Source organism: Vanellus vanellus (assembly GCF_965231255.1).
Source record: "Vanellus vanellus genome assembly, chromosome: 4".
NCBI lineage: Eukaryota > Metazoa > Chordata > Aves > Charadriiformes > Charadriidae > Vanellus > Vanellus vanellus.
The window spans coordinates 35,283,592-35,306,417 of NC_138909.1; the positions used below are offsets into that span (position 1 = coordinate 35,283,592).

General features: G+C 47.0%; 1 protein-coding gene across 1 annotated transcript in view; it reads left to right on the top strand.

Annotated features, from left to right (window-relative positions):
- The window catches only part of MFHAS1 (multifunctional ROCO family signaling regulator 1), a gene marked incomplete at both ends in the record, with an annotated part of 31,551 nt that overhangs the window by 8,209 nt on the left and 516 nt on the right, over positions 1-22,826 (top strand). The window lies entirely within an intron of this gene.

Genomic DNA, 22,826 nt, shown 5'->3' on the forward strand with positions numbered 1-22,826 from the left:
CTTTTGAGGTCCTCTTGCTTGGTGGCTGTGGTAGGGCATCCTATAATTTAAACATGTTCAGGAAAGAGACAACAGATGTTTCATGATCTTAGAGAAGGCAGAGAAATTGCCAGAGGAAGAGTGTGGTGTGCAGTGTGGATGGCTGCCATGGGACTGTGCCTGGTGGGGTGTAGGTGTGGGAACCAGTCCTTGGGGAGAACTGGAGTAGCCAGCACAGAGCTGGGCTTGTGCCTGATGGTCTGAATCAGTGTGACACAGAAATAGGAGGAACAAACTCAACTGTGGATGCCAGAAGAGAGGCTGAGGCTTTGAGTTGCCCTCTTAAAGCTGTCCTGCTGCTTCCACTGTTTGGTGACCTTGTATTGTGTGCATTGCTTTGTGTGTGTTTGGGGGGCTTTTTTTTTTTAAGGCTCCTAATATGGAACTTGCTAAAATTACTTGAAATTAGGATGGCAACATACATATTTAACACTGTTTGAAGGGATCCTCTTCCTTATGCAAAAAGTTCCTACACGTTTCTGCTAAAGGAAAGGTTTCCTGATATGTCAGCTTGGGATAAGAAAACTCTTTGCGTTTGTTCCATAACAGCTTGTCTTGCCCTGCCCCATTCCCCATGGGAGTCATCTCTGGGCTTTGGGCCTCTGGACTTTGAGCTGCCATCTCTGAACCAGGGAAACCCTAGACTTGGTTGAGTGGATCTTTTTGGTTTGGTTAGTGAAGCAAAGCAGAGTTCTTGGCTTTTAATGCATTACTTTTTTTTGTTTGTGTTTTTTATTTTTACAGTCACTGAAATTTGTCTTTGCAGGAAATGACCTGTAAAAGAGATGCTCAGTACCAAATGATTCTTTGTTTCATTGCATCAGAACTACTTAAAAGCTACTGACTGGGGGGGGGGGGGGTGCGAGGGGGGGAGATAAAATGTTCGTCTAGGTTCTCCCCTCTCTAGAGTCAATTGATTACATGAGGACTGATTTTTTGCTCTGCTTCAAGCGCACTGTGGACACAGTTGTCATGAAGCATGCTTTGCTTCCTGCAGTGTGCACACACTTCTGGTGGTGTGGTGCCTCTTTCTAAAAACACTTAGGTGTGAAAAGTTTTTCCATGTAAGTTTGGTTGAGAGGTGTCATGTGCATGATCCCCATTGCAGATATATTGCAAGGTCCTACTCCTTTTGCATCTCAGGAAAGGATGGTGGGAAATCACCAACAGTGCTGGATCTTTGTTGCCTTTTGGCGATGTTGTGAACAAGTTATGTGACATTGGGATAGAGCTCCGAAAAAACAAGTGTCAGTTTAAAAGAGATATATGAGTACATCTGGTAGGTAATTCTCCTGTATGCTGTGGCGTCTTGTTGCATTTGCAGTATTAAGCAGGTAATTGCAGTAGCCTAGAATGCTGTCCAATTAGCAATTTGCTAATAATAGTGCAGGCTAGTTGTTTGGATCTTGAAAACAATTTGCCAGGAGATAAGACAGAAGATGTATTTAATGAAAATTTCTGTGTCAGCTCTGAATTCTTGGAAGTCATCAGAGTACAAGGGTTTTCTACTACTTTTTCTTTTTTTTTCTCTTCTGTCCTGAGTAGAGGAAGAATAACCTCTGCAGATAAGTAAAGATAACTGTAGTCTGGGGGGTGAATACAAGATGATCAGTTACTTCCTTTTATCTCCCTCTCCTTGCTTGCTGTATGCTTGCTATACAGATGTGGGCAACTATTGAGAATAAGCAGGCTGGCTTGTGCCAAATAAGGTGACCTCTTCTCAGGTGAGCTTGTGGGATGCCAGTTTAAGGATGCAATATATAAGGGAGCACCTTGTAGGGACAATGAGTGGGGAGGAAGTCCTTAAAGTACCATGTCAATTATAACAATCAAACTTCTTGCTGCTGCAAACAAAACGTGAGGGTGCTTTTGCCTAGCTAAGAAAATATCTGAGTCTGAGAAAGCAATGCAGCTGGGTTGTAGGAGTCTCAGCCTGCCTCCTTGGTCTGCTGTAGGCTGATCTCCTTGCCCACAGCAGGAGAGCTGATGGAATTCTAGCTACCGCAGTGTGAAGGAGCTGTGTCTCATACAGAAGATGAGCTGGCCTTGGCAATTTTAGAAGCTGTTGGGTGGATGGAGTTTACAGCCTGTAATGGGAAGATCACCTGCGTGGATGTGGCCTTTGTTCCAGCTGAACAGCTGAAAGAGATTTGTCATCTAGCACTTTCTTTGTTGGGAACCAGATGCAAGAACTACGGTTGGGGGTTTAAGACCTGTGAAACAATTGGCTGGTTAGCTTTGGGAGACATTTTATTTGGGGTGTTCAGCTGGACCATCTTTGAGGGCTTATGGTTCTGCCCCAGCAGGCTGCTGGAGGATGAAGTCATATTGTACTTGTGGTATTTTCCTGGCTAAAGCTTGATCCTGAATGTGCTTGTTGGGTTGCCAGCGTGGTCAGTGGCAGTGTAGTTTAGAACTGATGCAGGCTTAGTGGTTAGGGGTGACTTGCCTGTGGCCAGTGGACGGAGTCTGTGTTCAGACTGAGTTGTGACTGCTGGAGTGCTTGCCTGCTTGAGCTAGTTGTGGTTTAAAGTAAAACCTTAATTTCAGATTTGTTTTTTGTTTTTGTGGTCATTCTCAGGAACTCTGTGCTTCTCCAGAAGGTATACGAGGCACACTTACTTCATGTTTTTTGCTGTGACTAGGTTGCACTCCCACGAACAGGTGTGAAACTGGCCTAGGACTTACAGACTTTACAAGGTAACATCAATTTTGAATCGACAGTTCTGCATGGCAAGCTCTGCATGAACTGGACGACAGCTTTGAGGCGAGCTTGGCACTTCTGTGGGGAAGTCCATGAGGCTTAGCGCTTTGTGAGGATCAGGCTACACTGAACTGTGGAGGCAAGTAAACTTCAGAGCAAAACAAAGCGGCATCTCAAATCCTGTTCAGACCTGCCTGTTTTTGCTACATGCTGACTGGGAGGTGATGCTTGAATACTCCAGGAAGGAGCTGTATTGTTGTTGATCTAGGTTACGCTGAATTGTGCTGATGAGATGATGGGAGATTTATGCTGGGCTTTTTGTTAGTGGGGTTTCACAAGCTTGGCGAAGTACATCTCTGTAAGGCCCTTTATGAAAGTAATACCAGAATATCTTCCCCTTTACCTGGTGTTAGGGTGGTGCTTGCCAACCGTCCAGTTTAGATAAGCATTTTTATTTGTGCTACACGAGAGGGAACCCAGACCTCCCAGACCATAGTGGGAGACGTCTGTCCTCCTTTACGTGGTATCAATCACTTTCTGTAGAGTCTTCAGTCTCTCCCTTTTACGGCATAACAGGAAGGAAACAAAGAAAGGTACAACAGTGGTAGGACAGGGATTTGTGGACCTTGTGCTGTGATCGATGAGAAAACTAACATTGCAGGGTTTTGTCCTAACAGAGTGTAAGGTTGTGGCACACTTTGCTCAAGACTTGTCTCTCAAATGATCTATACGTAGTAACTCTCCAATTTCTGTGTGTTGAATTACTCTTGGAGCATGTTCTTTGCATTTTTAGCAGGTGTTTTCCTCTCCAGCAATACAGAGTGAGCCTGTGATAAGGGACAGATCCTGCCCTGTAGCAGGGTAGGGTTGTTGATGAGCTTCCTAAAAAAAATTAAGAGGCCATGATTTCTACAGCACCAAAATCTGCAGGGGTTGGCTTGGGACAGAGGTGCTTGACCTAATTTGCTTCCCACATATCTAGCTGCTGTTTCTGGCATGTGAAACCATATAGTGGAAAAATATTGAAGGTGAACACAGTGATTGGTTCTTGCTTGACTTCAAGAGACATTTGCAGCACATTTTGTGCCTTTATATCGATGCAAGGCTGGCAGCAGGGGCCTGCTAGAGAGGCTGATTTGTCCCAAACCTACCTCAAAACAAGTGCCCTCCCATCTAGTAAGGCCCCTTGCTACATGGTCAACAAGCAGAGGGTGAGCTTCCTGCATCAAGAAGAAACATGCGCTTCTGTTGTGTGGCCTCTGAAACATTGTGGTGGGCACAAAAGAACTGCAAAATTGTCCTGTAGCACAGACCATGAGCGCTGCATGGGGCATCTCCAGCTGTTGTTGTGGAGCTCTTTTACTGACTATTTAATACCTTTCTTCACTCAGTGTGTCCTCCTTCTTAGATGAAGCAGTCAGGTATGGATGGCAGGCAATTTTTCTCTGAACAGATAATGTTAGAAAGCAAAGAATTAGCAATGTGCAGAGCTGAAATGCACAGGCAAAGAATGTGGAGGATGAAGAGGCAGGAACCTCTGTCTGAGACTGGCTGCCTGACATCAGTCTCTTACTGTAAGTATTCCAGTTGCCTGTGTTTGAACAGTTGCATTTTCATTGCGCTCATTAAAATTCTCAGATAAATCGAGATCAATCAAGAATGAAGGACCCAAAAATGGGGTAATGGCTGGGGACAGTGATCCGTTCTGAAAAGCAGTCATCTCATATTGACCATCCTGATATTTGCATTTGTATCTTTCCACCCTCCCTCTGTGTATAACTCGTTAGTCTGTAGCCATGTTCTCCTCTACTACATTATGGGGAAAAATAGCATAATTTTCAAATTGCTAAACTTAGCACTTTTCAGGATTACATCCTCAACAGATAGTGAGATGCAGCTGTATTTATTGCAGTGTGTTATGGAGAATGTTTCAGGGTATTTATGCCCAATTCATTTGTTTTGTCCTCAAAAAGGTTTGAGCAGCTGGGGCCTTATCTATATGGAAGCAAAAGGGACTTGGGGCAGCTACAACAATTAGACGTCCCCTTCCTTTTGTAATTCCTCATCCTCTTCTCTATATGTGAAGCAAGGAGTGTCTCACAGGAGCAATGACCTTCCTTTAGCAGGGGGATTTAGTAATGATGGGACCCACAGGAGCTGAAGCAGAAGAGATGGTAAGGAGGTAGCTGAGCTGCTCAGCACAGTTGGGAGATGTGTAGCATGGAAGGCATCCTGCAAATTGCAGACTTGCCCAGGAGCTGCCCAAGGCCATGGGGAATTATAAATCCAGACAAACTGGTGTCAGACTGAGCAACAGCTGTGTGGTGCCAAACTTTCACTCAAAGATGGGGAGCTGTTCCTGGGTTCAAACTGGTTTTGAAGAGCACGGTAAGTTGAGGGTACAGCTGCTGGCTTGGCCTCTATTGCCTTAATGTGGGCTCTGAGCCAGCCAGCCTCCATCCCACCGTTACCCCTTTTGAGTGACTCCACCTTGCACCACCACATCACTGGGCAGCCTGATTGGGAGCAAACAGTGAGAGCTGGGATACTCAGTACTAGCTCAAAGTAGTCCTTTGGATGGGTTAGCTTTCCTGGGAAGCCTCATCTGGGCTGTATCTTCAGGAAGCCAGCATGCTGTGTCTGGAGAGGAGCAAGCAGGCAGACCTCTCCTGCACTGCAGAGGCATCCCAGGCAGGGGGAGAGGCACAGACTTACCCTGTTGATAAGTCTGTGCTGCTGCAAAGGAGGGGTGGAGGGTTTTGAGTGTGTTTCCTCTCTTGATCTGCATGGTGCTTCTTACCCCCTTGCTGTCTGTGGCTATATTTTACAGGCAGAACTGCTGGATGGGGTCAAATGTGCTTGGTGGCAGGTTTCCAAACCAGGGAGTCAGCAGCAAGCACCAGGCCTACTTACACGCGTTGCGTAACCAGATGAGTTTTCAGCTCCCTGTTCTTTTCTCTAAATCTTCCTTTTGAACAGGTTCTTTCTTTGAGTGAGATTTTGGTGCTCTTATTTCAGATAATGATGCACACAGTGCGTATGGAAAATTCTTGTGTCCAAATGACTCTGGTTTATCACAGCAGCTAAACTTAGGAAATCTATGAAAAAAGGGCTTCCCCTTCCTGTGATCTGACATAACATTTTGTGGTTGCTGTTATTTTTACTATGGAACAGCTTAAATCTATTTTTGTTGGACTCTAAGTGATGGCTACAGTGCGAAAGACATTTGTGTCTGTGAAGTAATGTGGCCGTGCTGCAGCTTCAGGGCTCTGAGGGCAGTCTGCTCGCACTGGGCTCGTGCCAGCACAGCGTCGAGGCCCCCTGGCAGTCCTGCTCAGCTCTCTCGAGCCCTCTCCGCTCAGCAGAGGGTCTCTAGGCCTCCCCACCTTGCTCTGGGGCTCACTGCTCTGTTTTAAAAGGTAGCAATAAACCCTTCAGTCTGAGAGCAGTTAAATTTTTCAGCATCTTTGAGGTGTAGTGAGTGGCAGTGGTGATGGTTTTTAACACCCCTCCCCGCTCGCCATCATCCAGATTCTCAGAGGACGGCATAGGGCAGATGGTGTTTCACTGTCCCCAATGTAGGGAGACAACTGCATGTGTGATGGGAGTTCGTGCAGGAACCAGTCAAGCCTCTGGCTTCACAGATCTCTTTTAATACATGGAATTCCTTTCACTGTACCCCGTTATGGACCAGGACTGAGCCATCCCAGGCTTGAATGGAACTGGCGTTGCTGGGATCATGGTCTGCTGGAGCACCTTGAGCTCTTGGTGTCAGGAATATATAATTCAAACTTTCAAACTTTTTTACTGTTGGGTTGTGTTTTTTTTAACTCAGCTCCTTCTGTGTTACAACTAGATCTGTGGAGCTTTGAGCTTGTGTTTTAGTATAGCTGACTGCTCTGCTTCAGCTGCCTTCTGACTTGTTTCTGAACGTTCCACGCCTGCTTTCACACTGAGATGGGAGTGAAGGCAGACAACTGGGACATTGGGAAGAGATACCATTTCTTGCTGGCTACAGTATCCCAGAGTTCTGCTGAGCAAGGGTTTTTTTGTTTGTTTGGTTTTTTTTAAGCTTCTGGTGGACAGTTTTGCAGAAATATTCAGTGAGTGACAATGGAGGCAATGTGAGCCTTGCTCTGGAACTTCAGTCATCTCCAGGTACTTTTCACAGAATCACACAGAATCACACAGAATCATCAGAGTTGGAAGGGACCTCTAGAGATCATCTAGTCCAACTCCCCTGCTAAAGCAGGATTGCCCAGAGCACATTACTCAGGACTGCATCCAGGCGGGTCTTGAAAATCTCCAGGGAAGGGGACTCCACAACCTCCCTGGGCAGCCTGTTCCAGTGCTCTGTCACCCTCACCGTAAAGAACTGTTTCCGTGTATTTGAACGGAACTTCCTGTGTTCTAACTTGTGCCCATTGCCCCTCGTCCTGTCACTTGGAACCATTGAAAAGAGCCTGGCTCCATCCTCCTTCAACCCACCCTTTAGATACTTGTACGCCATAATAAGGTCTCCCCTCAGCCTTCTCTTCTCCAGGCTAAAGAGTCCCAGCTCTCTCAGCCTTTCCTCATAAGGCAGATGCTCCAAGCCCTTAATCATCTTAGTTGCTCTTCGCTGGACTCGCTCCAGCAGTTCCCTGTCCCTCTTGAACTGGGGAGCCCAAAACTGGACACAGTATTCCAGTTGTGGCCTCACCAGTGCAGAGTAGAGGGGGAGAATGACCTCCCTCGACCTACTGGCCACACTCTTCCTATGCAGCCCAGGATTCCATTGGCCTTTTTGGCGACAAGGGCACATTGCTGGGCCATGGATAATTTACTGTCTACCACGACCCCCAGATCCTTCTCCTCCGAGCTGCTTCCCAGCAGGTCCGCCCCTAACCTGTACTGGTGCTTTGCATTCTTCCTCCCCAGGTGCAGGACCTTGCACTTGGTTTTGTTGAAGCTCATTAGGTTCTTCTCTGCCCAGCTCTCCAGTCTGTCCAGGTCACGCTGGATGGCAGCACGGCCCTCTGGGGTGTCAGCCACCCCACCCAGTTTGGTATCATCAGCAAACTTGCTGAGGATACACTCTGTCCCCTCATCCAGGTCATTAAGGAATATATTGAACAAAATTGGACCAAGTATTGACCCCTGGGGGACACCACTGGTTACAGGCCTCCAACTAGACTCTGTGCCGCTGATCACAACCCTCTGAGTTCTGTCCCGCAGCCAACTCTCAATCCACCTCACTGTCACCTCATCTAGCCCATACTTCCTCAGCTTCCTAATGAGGATGTCATGGGAGACAGTGTCAAAAGCCTTGCTAAAGTCAAGGTAGATGACATCCACAACTTTCCCCTCATCCAGCCAACCAGTTATAACATCATAGAAAGCTATCAGATTGGTCAAGCATGATTTACCCTTGGTAAATCCATGTTGACCACTTCCAATAACTTCCTGTTCCTCGACGTGTTTGGAGATGACATCCAGAATGAGTCGCTCCAATACCTTCCCAGGGACAGAGGTTAGACTAACCGGTCTGTAGTTCCCTGGGTCCTCCTTCTTGCCTTTTTTGAAGATTGGAGTGATGTCGGCCTTCCTCCAGTCCTCAGGCACCTCTCCTGTTCTCCATGACCGTTCAAAGACGATGGAGAGTGGTCTAGCAATAACATCCGCCAGCTCTCTCAGCACTCGCAGGTGCATGCCATCAGGGCCCATGGACTTGTGAATGTCCAGCTTGGCCAAGTGGTCTCTGACCCGGTCCTCCTCAACTGAGGGAAAATCTTCCTCTCTCCAGACCTTCCCCTTTGCCTTCAGAGTGTGGCGACTTTTGCTCAGCTCTGTGACGGTGCTGGAGCACTATGTGGGGAATGAAGCTCCCGTGTGCTTTATCCTCGCTAACATGTCCAGTCAGATGTGTTTACCTGAACCTGTACTATTGGGGGTTTTGGGCAGGGAGTCTTGCTCACGCAGGTGAAGCAGAAGCCTGTGATCTAGCCTCGGTGACATTTTCATGCACACTTTAGTAAGTGAGAAGTTTGTAATTTCTCAGAGGAACACGTGTGTGCCCAGAGGGAGCCCTACAGAATCTGTGGTGATCGTTACTGGATTTTGGCAAGGTCTTAAGCGATGCTTGCATGGGCAAATAATTCAGCTCAGCAAGTGGCTGCTGTGGTCAGTTTGGAGCTTTCCTAAGATGAGCTGCTGAAATAAATGATCAAGAGTTGAGTCTTGTGGATGTCTTTTCCCAAGCAGTTTATTTGTGCTTCAAAGGCTCAGCCAAAGTAAAGACTTTTGGACAAAGAAAAGTTTGGGAACCTTCCTTTGGGATCAGAGGAAAAAAAAAAAAGTACCTTTCTCTGTCGTCTTTTGTAACAGAAAGCTACCATGAAGTTTTTGAAGCTGCCTTTTATTTTTAACTTGTTCCTTGTCTCCTTCTTTGAAATAAATCTCATCTTTCTTCTATGGCAAGAGAGAGCCTAGCAAGTTATGTACGTACACACATACACATTTTCAAGTGCCTGAAGTGAAACTAAACACAATGTTAAGAAAATGTTGCCAAACAAGGCAAGACCACGCTCAAGTTAGTGATTCACAAAGCGATCTGATTCAAAAAAAAAAAAAAAGTAAAAAAAAAAAAAAAAAACAACAACCAAACCATTGGGCTGAAGAGGGTGTGATGAAAGGCGATGCTTGATGGGCTGGTTTGGGGAGCGCAGTAGGCTGTCTCTGAATCTGTGACTTGGATTTGTGGCACAGCACTTTGCAGGTGCTAAAAATGTGCTTTCTCTTCAAAGCCGGCAGCTGCAAACATGGCTGGATGTCTTTGGCCAGGGGAAGCTGAACAGCGTGGCCGTTCACCTGCTGCATGGCTGCTCCTGCCCCTGGATGGCAGGGTGGATGCTGGCAGGGAGGTCGGGCAGCTTGAGTGCAGTTCGTGCTTGTCCTCTGGTTCATTGCTAGCGTGGCACGACAATTTGTCATGGTTTATGCCACACCCATGGCCAAGCTGCGGGTCAGAGGTTTGTCACTCTTACCTGTGTTTCCTGAAGTATTTAATAGCAGTATTCCCCTGAAGCAGCACCTCTGGTTGAAAGCTGTCGCAAGTCAGCCTCTGCTCTGCAGCTGCTGCGTCATGCAAGCCTCACGCATGATTCTGCTCCTTGGGGATGTACCAAGTGTGCCCAGCCCCATCTGAGCCTTGCCAAGTGACTATGGGGACTGGGAGCTGCCCACAAAATTGTGGCTCTGCTGGAGACAGCGTTTTTGCCACTTGCTCTGTGCTGCTTTATCCCCAGTTGCATAATGCAGCATGATGTGGATAATCCGGTCATCATTACAAAAGGATTTAAAACTCCTTTTTAATCAGAAGTCATTTTTAATAAAGCTTTGCCTTGCTTGGAGAACTGTTCTCTCGGCTCGTGTGTTTTAAGAAAAATGCAGGAGGCTGACAGGGCTGGAAGGGAACCAGATCACGGAGAAGGGACACAAATGCCTCTGGCTCCCAGGCAGCTGCTGGTGAAGTTCAGAGCTGTGGGACACACTTTCCACTGGCATCAAGCAATCCTTATGTGTGCAGATAGGAGCAGCCAGTAGGTCTGTGTTTTCTCTGAATTTTTCCCTCACAGAGCAAACTGTCAGTGGTGGTGGAGGGAAGGAAAAGCTCACTCTCGTCCAGTCTGGCTCCTGTTCCCCCTTTAAACTCTATGTTCAAAACACTGGTGGTCCTCCAGAGCCTCCTGCATCTCAGAACAAGCTCTGATTCTGGACAAAGCACAGCAGAGGAGGAAATGCTCTTTGCTTCTTTTTTAATGGCCTTTTGTATGAGTTTGTGTATGATTGGCCTTATTTCTTTGGTTGTTGCTCTGGCATTGTATTGTGGAAAGTGCACTGTCTAAAGTAATGTGTGATCTCTGAGTAGCTCTGAAATGTGCTGTCTTCTCTATGCCAGCAGTTTGCCTGCTTCCCTGGCAGAAGCCATCTTTTGAGCTGCCATGTCTGCTTCATCTCCCCTCAGAGAAAGCCTGGTTGGGGCCTGAACTCCAGCACTGAATGCTGTTTCAGAACGAGTGTCCTGCCGATGCCTGCTTTTCCAGTCCCAATAGCCCTTGCTTTTGGGGATCTCTTGACCATATGCTTAAGATCTCCCCGAGTCTTTCCTCTTTGATCAGTATAAGTAAATGCCTGGGAAGTTTTAAGGCTATTTCTTCCCAAGACCAATCCCTCTAAGGGCATTGGTGCTGGGCACGTCCAGAGGAGAGCCAGCCAGCTTGCAGTTCAGGTGGCTTGGTGAAACATCTGAATGAGAGGGGGCCAGGGCTGTGGTACAATGACACTGGTGAGTATGTATCTCAGAGTCATCCCTTTGGTGGAAGGCTGCCTGGAGAAAACCTGGAAGTAATACAGGTTTGCAGCATAGTTAGGGGGCCAGGAAGGAGCTCAGCTTTGTCCTGGAGTCCCATGGTGGAGCAGGCAGCTCCTGGGAAGGTATGGGGGGTAGAGGAGATGATAGAGGAGTGAAATGTTCTCCTGGCAATGCTGCTGTCTCCCTGGGAGGCTGATGAGTTCTTTACAGCCCCCAGGGCTCCTTCCTGTTTCAGTAGCAAACATGACTGCCTTAGAAGTGATTTTTAAACAGTGAAGACGGATGCTGCAGTTTATTTTTGGGCACTGAGAACCCCAGACCAGATGGCATTTAGCAGGCAATGAACTCTGCAGGAGTTAAGTAGCAAAGCTATTGTTTCTGAACTCGCATGACTTATTGTTTTGGAAAGCGTTCCAGTGGTAGAATAAAAAGTAGTAAGAATTGGTTTCAGCAGAGGTAGTAAAAAAATTTATAATGTTAAGTCCATAAATAAGCACTTTCCCATGGGGCGAAGGTGTTTGTAAGCAAAAGCTAGTTATTGCCTTGATTTACAGCTGTTAGTTGTCACCTGTTTAGATATTAGGGAGTGAGAGGGTTTAGAGAAGAAAAAAAAGATATAAAAGATTAATTCCCATCCCCTCTGGAAAAGGCGACAAGTAGAAAAAAATTTTGTAAAGCTCTTAATAGTAAAAGGACAGACAGAGCTTTGTTCTTGACTGTTGAGCAATGCAAAGCCAGCAGCTTGCTCAGACTTCAAAGACAGAAATTTTGGTAATAACAAAAATATTTTAAACGAAACGAATGGAGAAGATTTGGAACAAAAATCAGTTCTCCACTTCTGTTGGCATAGGGAAACTCAGGCTCTGAGCTCTGTGGAGTGCTTCTTGGGCATAGCCACATGCACCAGCAATGCTTTTATGGAAGACACCAGCCTTACCCATGAGACCAAGAGGAGTTCGCCACTGGTCTCAGTGCTCTGCTCCTCTGATTTCAGCCATATAGCTTCATCCAAATCTATATCACACTCTGTCTCACAAGAAACACTTGACCTAAGGATGTAGTCATGAAACTTCAGTGTAAAGGGAAAAAAATATGCCAAGAAGCAAGTTAGATCTGATGCCCTTGTAATTAAGGAAATTTCTGTGATCCTGCAGGTTCCTACTCAGCTAAAGCCATACCTGTGGTCAGCATGTAGTGTGGTGTTAGTTATTAACTAGCAGGAAGTGGGTAGCTTTGTAGGAGAAGCACCAAGGAGGCATTTTGCTCCAATTAAGCACAAGCCTAGAATAAATTCTGTGATGTACATGCATAGATCAAATTCCACAGTAAAGTGGCTTCAATAGAATGTCATGTTAATGGATTAAAACAGCTATGAGTTCAAGTTGGTTCAATTTACAGGTAAAACACTTGATTTAACAATATTAGCCTGAGTGGGACTTAACGGTGTTTAGAGTTTGCTTCTTAGACCAGTTGATGATGAAGGGAAAAAAAAATTTTTTTCCTTTGTGTCGTGGTTTGGCCTCAGCCAGCAACAAAGAATCACGCAGCCGCTCCTGCTGGAACCAGGACACTTTGCTTAAGTGGGCTCTGTGGTTGTCCTGCTGAACTGGGAGGGTTTTAGAGTGACCAAAATAGATTTACAGAGGAGTATTGCACATGCATTTCACCTGAAATGATCTGGAAGAGAATACTTACCACACAGATTTGAAAATACAGCTCCCTCCTATTTAGTTTGCTGAACACACTGAAGCCTTGGAATGGCCCTGAGGCAACAGCAGCTTATGGAACTAAGTTACTTTTACCCAGGAAGGAGTTTAATCTCAGGGAAAACTGTTGGGCAGCACGTGTACATGCATGTCTTGCATGTGTGTTTTGGTTTGTTCTTTTTCTTGGCTGGCAAAAGGCAGGAAAATTAAAAAAAAAAAAAAAACAAAAAAAAAACAGCAAAGAAAGGGTTGTTGTGGCAGAATGTAAAAGGGAAACTACAGGTCTTTCACTCCCCAGCTGGACTTCGCTGAACAATTATTCCAGAAGAGGGGCTGCATAGCCAGGGTCCTACCTTCAGCTGTGGCATGCATGGACATCTTGTGGGGAAGGAGCAAGCCAACTGGGGAAAAAAAAACCTTGTCCCAGGTGTCCTCCCAGCCTTTGTCTGTCTTCAACACAGGGATTTGTCTCTTTGGTAATGCATAAAGACACTTTGCCAGCTACTCATCCAGTCTCTTTGTGAACCTCGTGAGCTTCTCAAATCTACAGCATGTTGCAGCAGGGAGTTCTGCAGCCTGGGTCAGGTGCTGGACCACGTCCTTTGTTTTTCTGCAAGCGCACCTCGCAGTACCTGAATCGAAGCTTCTTAGTTCTTGCATTGGAGCCAGAAGAAAAACAATCAACCAGTTCTGCATGCAGTGTCGTAGCCAAACTATTGTGAGGGAAAATGTCTTGCAGTCTTGCCTAATTCTCTAAATTTAGCAGAGAGGCAGGCTGAGACCTGGCCCTGCCTCATCGGTTGTGTAAGGCTGGAAGTCCACAGGACTGAGTCTTGTAAGCCCCTTCCAGGGGTTGGCTTTTCATGTGCCAGCTATTAACACATTGTGACCCAAACACGGAGAGCCAGAGCTAGCAGAATGCTGACCAGTCCTGGTAGCTCCCTGCAGACCTTGGTGAATCCTGCCTTTTTTTTTTTTTTTTTTTTTTTTTCTTTAGTGGGACCTGCAGCATACTAATTGTCTGGATGAAAGCAGGCTTAACATTTCCTCTGTGATGGGGGTGTAATAGCTTTGGAATTACTGTTTGGAAAGGTGGGCTCATGGCTGGTGGGAATTGTTGCCGTTTGGACTGGCTGCAGCTGGTGGTGTCTAGCGGTTGGGTGGATGCTCTGCATGCAGTTGTGCTTTGCTGTTGCTGGGTGAGAGCAGACCAGGTCAGGGCTGGCTGCAGCTTTCTCTCCAGCTGGTGCCTTGCCTTGGCAGAATGAGAAAGTGCTCATGGTAGATATGGCTGAAGGGGTGGAATTAAAAAATAACCAAAAGGTGGATTCTGGGCTTTGTTACTCAGTGACAGGCCTGTTTCTATTTGGGGATGAGGATAATTCGCACTGAGCTCATTATACCATGACTCTCCCTTAAAATGCCTTGACAGTCAATTTCGTTCCAGCTAATAAGGTCCTAAAATGTTAATGAAGCAAATCAATTTTTCATGGCTTTGTATTGCAGCCGTCTGAAAGTGCTGTGTTGCAACCTGCCAATTCAGGGAGCTTTTTAGATATTAGAAGGGCAGCAAAATATTCAGCAATTTGGAGGATGCGTTGTTTTCTATTTCAGCTTTTCCCCTGTGCCCCCTCTCATTTTCCTGAGCCTTTATGCTGTGCTGTTTACTTGTCCCCTTTGATCAATTCCTTTCTCCAGAGTCTGCTCTGGTCACTCATGGGCAGAGGTGGCTTGCTCCTGACTTCCCCATTGCACAGGGTGAAGAAGGATGGAGCACCCAACAGAACAGGTAGAGATGGAGCTGAACAAGGGAGGCTACTCATGCTGAAGTACTATTTGAAATAAATTGAGTTTGATGGGACAGAGTGGTGAAATGGCATCATGTTCAACCCCCACCTTCCATGTTTCGGGGGGGAGGGGGCTGTGATGTCAAAAGTCACAGCCTTCTCTTCTCATGGGGAGTCTCTTGCTGAGATGTCAGTGTTACCTGGCATAAATGCTCTCTGTGCTCAGTATTTCATGAGTTGCAAAAAGAAGAGAGAGGTGTTGCATGTGTCGTGTAGCCACACTGATGGCGGATCAGTTACCTCCACTGGCTTAGGAATAAGTTAGATGTCAGCCATCCTTTATTTCTCTAAGCTGCTTATTTCAAAAGGCAGAAGGGCTCAAACCTTCATGAGTGCTCCTAGGGTTATTTTGATGGAGCTGTTTTGATGATTTTGCACTGCTCTCTCCATTCTAGTTTGTAAGTATGGAGAAAGGAAGTAACAAATATTGTGGTTTGGGAATTTGTGGGATTTTTTGTTTTGCTTTTAATTGAATTCCAGTTCTAACTATAATTAACTTCTGTATGCCTGAGGAAAAGATAATTAACTAATGTTTTGGAACAAACAGAGTTTTCCATGTTTTATACTTGGAAACCTTGTACTGCCACACTGGTAAGGGATGATCTCAAATAACTCATGTTGGGGAAATTAGTGGATGAGATGTAAATTGGCATTTTGAATAATTACCCTTCTGTAGCTGCCGAGTTGAGCATCTGAAATGCTTTCCACTCAAGTTCTCCACCCAAAGGTACACTTGTTCCAGTGCCAAAGGCTTTGCCGGACCTTTTGCAACCACTGTGATGTGTCAATGTCATCATGTGCTGTGACAGCGAGGGGTTAAGAGCTAGCTGACCCTGTCATGACTTGGGGAAGGAGGAGGGTATTTAACCCCCTTAAGCCTTCCAGTCTCTAGCTGGTGTTTGTGTGACCTCTCCCCTTCCCTGAGTGGCTAAGATTAGAGGTAGCAATTGCCAGGTACAGCATCTGTCTCCCAGGCAGGCCTTGCAGAACACCTTACCCTCTGGCACAGCTCCTGGCTTCCCACCAGGGTGATTAGCCTGGTAGTTCCTTGGGTAGGAGGTAAAGTACAGGGTGATCTCGGCTGTGGTAGGGAAAGCTGCTAGGGCTTGAGCTGAGCAGATTGCAGCTTCTGCAATAGGTCTGGGGTTCCTGGCTTGGGGAACGGTGGCTCTGGGTCCTGAAGCTTGACCTAGACCTGTCAGCTCCAAGCTGAAAAGTACTCCTGCCTGTTTCCAGAGATGCTCCACAGAGGTTGTTTTATGTTTCTGTCATCTGGCAAGAATTAAGAGCCTTGGGAAAACATTTTCCTGTGCAGCCAGCTGGGGGAGATATTCAAGGTGAAGCCATGTACATGTCCACAGCCAGAGCTGTGAGGCCTAGAGATGAGGTGCTGGCTCAAGAGGTAGCTGGTGCTGTGAATACAAGAGCTGGAAGGGTCTCTGGTGCTTGGGTCAGCCAGCAGCGCAAGGCTGAGCCTGCCCTTCTGGCAGTTGTCATGCTCCAGGGTGTAGCTGAGCACCCACAGGAGACTACTCTGAGGAAGGTGTCACTGCTGATGTTTTTGGTCTTGAACCCTTCAAAGGAGAAATGTCAAATTGCCATCAGTTCCTTTTGCATATTTTGGAAAGCGCTCTCCACATCCTTTTCTTTGTGCTCTCAGCTTCTGGTCTTGGGGACTCATCTCTGCAGGTTGGTCTGCTGCCTTGCAACTGGACACCTTTCCCACTCCACGTTTCCAGAGCAAGCTTTGCTTTTTGTTTTCAAGCCTTCCCTTTTTTAACTATATTTAATCCCAGGCTGATTTGTTCCTTAGCACGTGCTGTACCTGATGGGTGGCTCTGCTCACCAGCCTGCTGTTGTGATCAGTGCTTACCAACAGAGTTTTCTTCTCTCTTGCTTTTTTCCACAGTGGTGTCTCCCACTGGGACACTTTCACAGGCTGGGATTTTTGTTGTTGTTTGTGATTGCTAGTTTTAAGCTCCATTAACTGGGACTGCAATAGGAGGCTCATGAAGCTTTCTGTTCATAATGTGGATTTCGTCCTGCTCTGCTCCCTTTTGTAATGTCTTTACTTTCAGCTTCTATATTTTTGTTGTGTTTGCAGCCAGGAGAATACCCTCCAGTAAGAAGAAAATTGAGTCTGTACTTGGAGCTCTCTATCTAACACTTTGCTCCAAGCAGGCCAGGTAGATAAGGTCACTCAGGACTCCAGAAATAAATCAAGGAAAGTGCAGAGTTCTAACTTTCTGGGGAATATTTTTGTGCGTGATATGCAGACAATGCTGTGAGGAGCATATTAAAAATTCATACCAGTACAGAGCAGTATTTTCTGTGTGCAGTGCTTGAGAATAATCTTGTGCATCATGCACAGAAACATTTGCAGGAAGGAACTCATTAATTTCATCCAAGCAAAGAGTGGTGAAGACAAGATTTAAATGGCGTAGAAGCAGGCTTGGTGTGAGACACCATCTCCTTCCCCCTCCTTCTGCCAAGACTGCTGGCAGATTTCTCATCTATTGTGGAGCTGGCTGCAAAGTCTTGGTGTGTGAGGACATTGCCTGTGCTTATGGAAGAGGGGGAGATCCGTGCACGTGGCTATTCAACTCATCCTGCCTCTGTGACAGGTTTGATCTAATCGTGTAAGTGCTCCAGCTAACAGCCAGGCAGAGAAGCCGTAGCTTCTCCGACCCCAATCTCTTTGCAGTTGTATGGATTAAAGGGGGTAGGACTGCTTGAGAAGCAGAGATGTGTCCTGGGACCTGGAGCTCTCTTGTGAGCCCTGCTGTCTGACTGCTGTTGGAAACCGAGCACAGGACACTTGCTTGTGGTACGCAAGCAGTGTTAAGTGTTTTTATTCTCTACTTTTCTGAAGGCATGACTGCTGGGTGCTGTGCTAAGAGATGTCATGAGCAAGGATTAGTCAAAGGAGGCTTGACAGAGAAGCAGTTGAGGCTGAGATGTAAAGACTGTCTCTTGCCAGCCCCACTTGCAGTGGTTGGTGTTTGAAGGCTTTCAGCAAGGAGGAAGAATGAGATGGGATTTGGAGTAGGAGAGCGAATGAGTGGTGGAGCTGCGAAAAACAATGTGGGTACATGGTTGGAGCAGCTCTGGGGCATGGGGTGGAGTGAGTGAGTCATTGCTGAGGCAGGGCTTGGTTTTGGCTGTCTCATGCCCCTGTCGTGAAGCATGAGTAATGTATCTTCAAGGTCCCAAGCAGACTGAAGAGAGAGAAGCAGCACCGCAGAGCCAGGGCCAGGGCCCTGCTCATCCACTGCTTGCTGGTTGTTCCAACGGAGCCCAGGTCCTGACGGTGAAAATGAAAAACACCATCAGGCTGATACTGTGCAAATATGTTCTCCTGGGAGCTGAGAAAAAGGAGATGGCATGGCAGGCCAGAGCAGAGTCTCTCACCCCTGTGTCCTTGCTGCAGATTGTTGACACGTGCACAGGGAACCTTGTGCCACTTAGCAGAGCCGTGGCAGTGGGAACTGTGTAAAGGCAAATGGTCTGGGTGGGATTTTCCTCTTTGCATGCAAAACCCTCCTCTCTGTTAGGCAGCCAAGTAGACTTACAGTTGGCCTTGTCTGGCTGCCAGCGTGCAGTAACCGAACACTCCTGCAAGTGCTCACTTTTCTTGCTGTCAGCCTCCCTCCTAACTCTCTGATTTGTCATGGGTATCTGGCATTTCACGGGTATTTCCTAAAGGCCAGTGAAGTGTGCTTTGCAGCACGCGTGAGTCTGAGTGCTGGCATGGGCTTCAAGGGAGGCATCCCTCCCCAACTCACGGTGAATCAAGGACAGAAGGAATAATGTGCCTAACTTTGTACTTAAACAAAAATTATACACATGCTTTTATGTGTTCCTGGGCATATATGGCAGTAGAAATGTCTTCCTCGTGCACTGAGTGGCGATACACGGTTGAGTTCTGTCTGGCACACGCAGTTATCCTCGTGGGTTGCAGGCATTGGCCTGGCCCGGGAACACAGCACAAGCGGCTCAAAGTTGACCATGCCTGTGTCTGTTCCGGGATAAAACACAGAACATCTGGCTGACACCGAAATACCTGCTTTGGGTGAGCTGGCTGATGCAGAGAGGGAGGAAATGGGCCCTTCTGGTAGAGCTTTGGGCATGGCTGAAGGCTTGTTCCTACCTTTGCTTGTGACCGCCTGTGTGTAACAGGTTTCTTTTAAATGGTGCAAGCAGCATGACTCGCTCAGCCCATCTGCCTGGGGGAGTTTACAAACCAGCTTATGCTGCAGCTAAAACCGACCATGGTAGTTTCATGACAGGGTCTCAGTTTGTGTCTCAGCCTTAGCTTGCTGTACAGCACATTTTACCCAGTTGTGGAGACCTACTTCTGTGCCAAAACACCAGGAGGGTGGCCATGGAACAGATGAAACTCCTCTGCACCATTTGTGTCCTCGTAAATGGAGATGCAGCAAAGGACCATCTTCTAAAGAATCTGCTGTCTGTTTGAAGGTGCTTTTGAAGGGCTTGATGAGTGCTTCTCTGCTGTTACCTGAACTGGGACTTAGATGCATCAAAAAATCAGGCCATTGTCAGCAAGTATCCAGCATCAAAGTGCCTTTGCATATAGAGCTCGTGCTCCTAAATCAGCTGAATAATCTTAGTGATGCAGATTTGTCTCCTGGAAGATGGGATTGTTCTTCAAAACTCAGCTGTGTTCATCTTCAGCCTTAAGACAAAGTAGTTAGAGTTTTGGTTTTTAACTTTAGTGGCTTCTGTGGAAGTTAACATTAAACCGAGGCCACGTCAAGACTAGGATAAGCTGTGTGGTTTGCGTGTGTGCTATTGCAGGGCAACCTTTCAGAGGGAGCAGGCAGAACTGAGGTTTCCAGTAAAATTTGTGACATGCTCATGAAGGAATGTGCAATCAAAATACAGACTGGCTGGTCTGTACACAGGGGCAGAACAAGTGCTGCAGACATGGGCTGCTCCAGCTACGTTTAAACTTAAGTTAAACCAAGCAGACACCACAGCATGCCAGGCACTTAGCTTTTTCTTTTGTATCAGTGCAATACTTCATTTGATCTTCACTTTCCCACCCTGCCCAATCCTTGAAGACTTTTACTTCTAATCTCCTGCAATTTGAATAATTCCTGAATAGAAACGTGAGGTTTCTGAAACCTCCAAGAGATTCTGGGCCTGGAGAGTTGCATCCAGACAGTGTCTCAAAGCTGGTTTGTTACAGCTCTGAAATTTGCATATTGCAATGAGATTTGCACTGGCTTTTATTTAGCAGTGATGTGAAGCATGATTTAGATAGTTATGCCTGGTTTAGTACTGTGATGAGTTTCTGCAGCAAAGATGAGCAGTTTGCAAAGACAAGGAGAGGAGAACACTACAATAGGAAGGCAATGGGACATCCCTTAGCTGGGAGGGGAAGAAATAGGAAGGATGCATAGGTGAGCTGAAGTTGTGGAGTCAAAGTTGTGGAAGCTCCATCCCTGGAGGTGTTTAAGGCCAGGTTGGATGGGGCTTTGAGCAACCTGGTCTAGTGGGAGGGGTCCCTGCTCATGGCAGGGGGGTTGGAACTAGATGATATTCAAGGTCCATTCCAACCTAAACTGTTCTGTGATTCTATGACCTTCTGCCCACTTGGTGCGTGGTGTATCTCATGGAATAACTGTGAGAAAATTCTTTCTTCTGGGGTGTCCTGGTTTGACATGGGGAGAAGTGTGTATGCCAGCAGGAAATGGGAGCGGGTCTGGAGATGTGGATGAGGCTAGGGACAGAGTGAGGTGAGCTTTTGCCCAGAGGCAACCTGGAGGGGAAGATAAAGCCATAAAGAAAAGGAGGGTTGTCTGAAGAGCTCTGGGAAGGGGTTTGCCTACAAATCAGGCATCTGTTTTACCCAGCAGCAATCTCCTCTGCTTGAGAAATCTCCATCTAAGGATTCCTGAAATGGTGAGATGGAAATAGGAATGAAGGCTCAAGCAGACAGACCAGTCTTATTGCAGTCCTCTGGATTAAGATCTAATGGATATTAGCCCTGTCTTTAAAATGCTTAATGGTGCACTGATTTTGTGACTCATCTTTCAGAGCCGGTGTTTTCACGTATTGTTAGCAATACTGCAGTTTGGAAGTCAACCTGGGGTTGGAAACCTGGGAATCACTGGGACACGGAGACCTGTGGTGTACGTGCTTGATGGGATGCAATGCTGCTTTCAGTGTGTGACAGCTCACGTAATTAAGGACGCTGCCTTGCAGATTTAACTTTGAATTGCAAATACCATCACGATTCTTCTGTTTTGGGAGACGTGTCTGCGTGTCTTAAAAGCTGTTCTGCCACTTCAGGTTTGAGTGTGGGTGTGAGACAAGGGTAGATATTAAAACCAAATGTGAATTCAGATTGTGGACCATGGGGGCAAACTGGAATTACTGGCCCCAGAGGTGGGGTACCTCTCAAGAGGAACTGTGTGTATGCACGTTCCCTGCCAAGCCCTCCCATCTGCTTTCATGATACCAAATGAAGTGTTCTTGCTTTGGAAAAAACAAGGGGTTATAGAACTGTTTTTTCATGAAAGCAAGAAGAGAAACAGTGTGAGGAGGAGAAGAGGGAAGTGGCATTTGGGGGACTTCAGGCATGATGGGGCTGACTGTTGTGCCATTGCTGTATGGGCTGGGCAGTACTTCTTCGAAGTGTGATTTCCTTTCTGGTTTTCCTAGGTCCCTGGCAATCACAGCTAGAGACAAGGTGCCATTTTTCTGATGTTCTTTGTTTAACAGCAGAGGAATTTATTGCAAGTGCATTTCAAACTAGGGGAGTCCAAGGACCATCTGTCTTCAGTGTTTTAGTAGAAGTGGGGACAGCTCACGGTGGCTGTTTGATTGATGGTTACAGAGAGTTTTGTGTGGACCCATGACTGCAGCCTGCTTACAGCTGGCCTGACTCTGTAAGGGAAGTCACTGATCTAGCTGGCATAAGCCATTTGTGGTCTGGTGCCTCTGCCTTGGGTAGGGCTGTGCCGCACCAGTGTGGGCACACTCAGAAGAAGAATTGAGCCTTTGCTAGGCATGGGGTGGGGAAGAGCCTGCTAAAGGCATCTTATATTGCCTTTGAGAGCAGACCCTACCTGCCAGACTATTATCAAGAGGTGCTTCTGGTGCTAGTGGGTGTCTAAGCTGTGGCTGGACTATGCTGAGGAGATGGCATGTTGATGGCCAGGGAATCTGCCCTGCTGGCACCAGTCATGTGGAGTGGGGCCAGGAGGAAACTTGATTTGCTGTGAGCAAGCTGTTGGGGAAGTGTTCCTCAGAGCTGGGCACATCTCAGCACCTGGCTTTCCCCTCTTGCTGTGCTGACCTGCGCCTTGCCCTCGTCTACATGCTGCAAGGGTGCCAGCAGTGGGGAACTGCCAACTTGGCACTTGAACAGCAGAGCTGATGCAGCTCATTTAGCAGAGGGATGCCATGCAGTGTGAGAGCCCCCCGCTGCTACTGACTCTATATAGAGCTGGTATTGCCTGCATTAGGGAAGAGCTAACAGCTGGGAGCTGGGATCTGCGTGCTCAGCAGAGTAGGCGAGTGTGGCCCAGAGCCCTGACAGGACATCCACAGCAGCAGTCCCACGCCAGCTGTGGCAAGCATGCCCAGGGAAAGGGGCATTAGGGAATCCTCTCGAGTATTTTTACCTGCTGCTAAATATTGTTCTGGCAGCTAAGATAAGCACCCTGCAGCTGGCCAGCCATCGCGGAGCAGCAGGGTCTCTCCAGCTCCTGGGTAGCTCCAGCGCAGAAATCACAGTACTGGAGCAATGGCTGGACAGCTGCAATGGGCAGGGTTGCTCAGGGACAGAACAGGAGGTAACATACAGGTTCAGAAAAGGTCAAGCACACTTGTCTGTGGCTGGTTTGAGGTCCTCCCTAGAATTTCTTAGAGGAGAAACACTGAAGTGATACAAAAATCATGTCTGTGGCAGTGCTTCCAAACTCTTGTTTCTGGTTCATACCAAAGAAGGTCGTCATAGCTGGGTCCATGTAGCATCCTTTTGCTTGAACTGAAAGACAGGTGCTTTTTGGGTAGCTTTGTGGGTGTGGATGGCTGTCGTATGGAGATGTAAATAATAAGGTTTATCTATAGCTTTCTCTATCTGTCTACCAATTTCCTGCTGATGTTACAGGTCAGCTTCTTCCTTTTCATGGAGATTGAAGGTA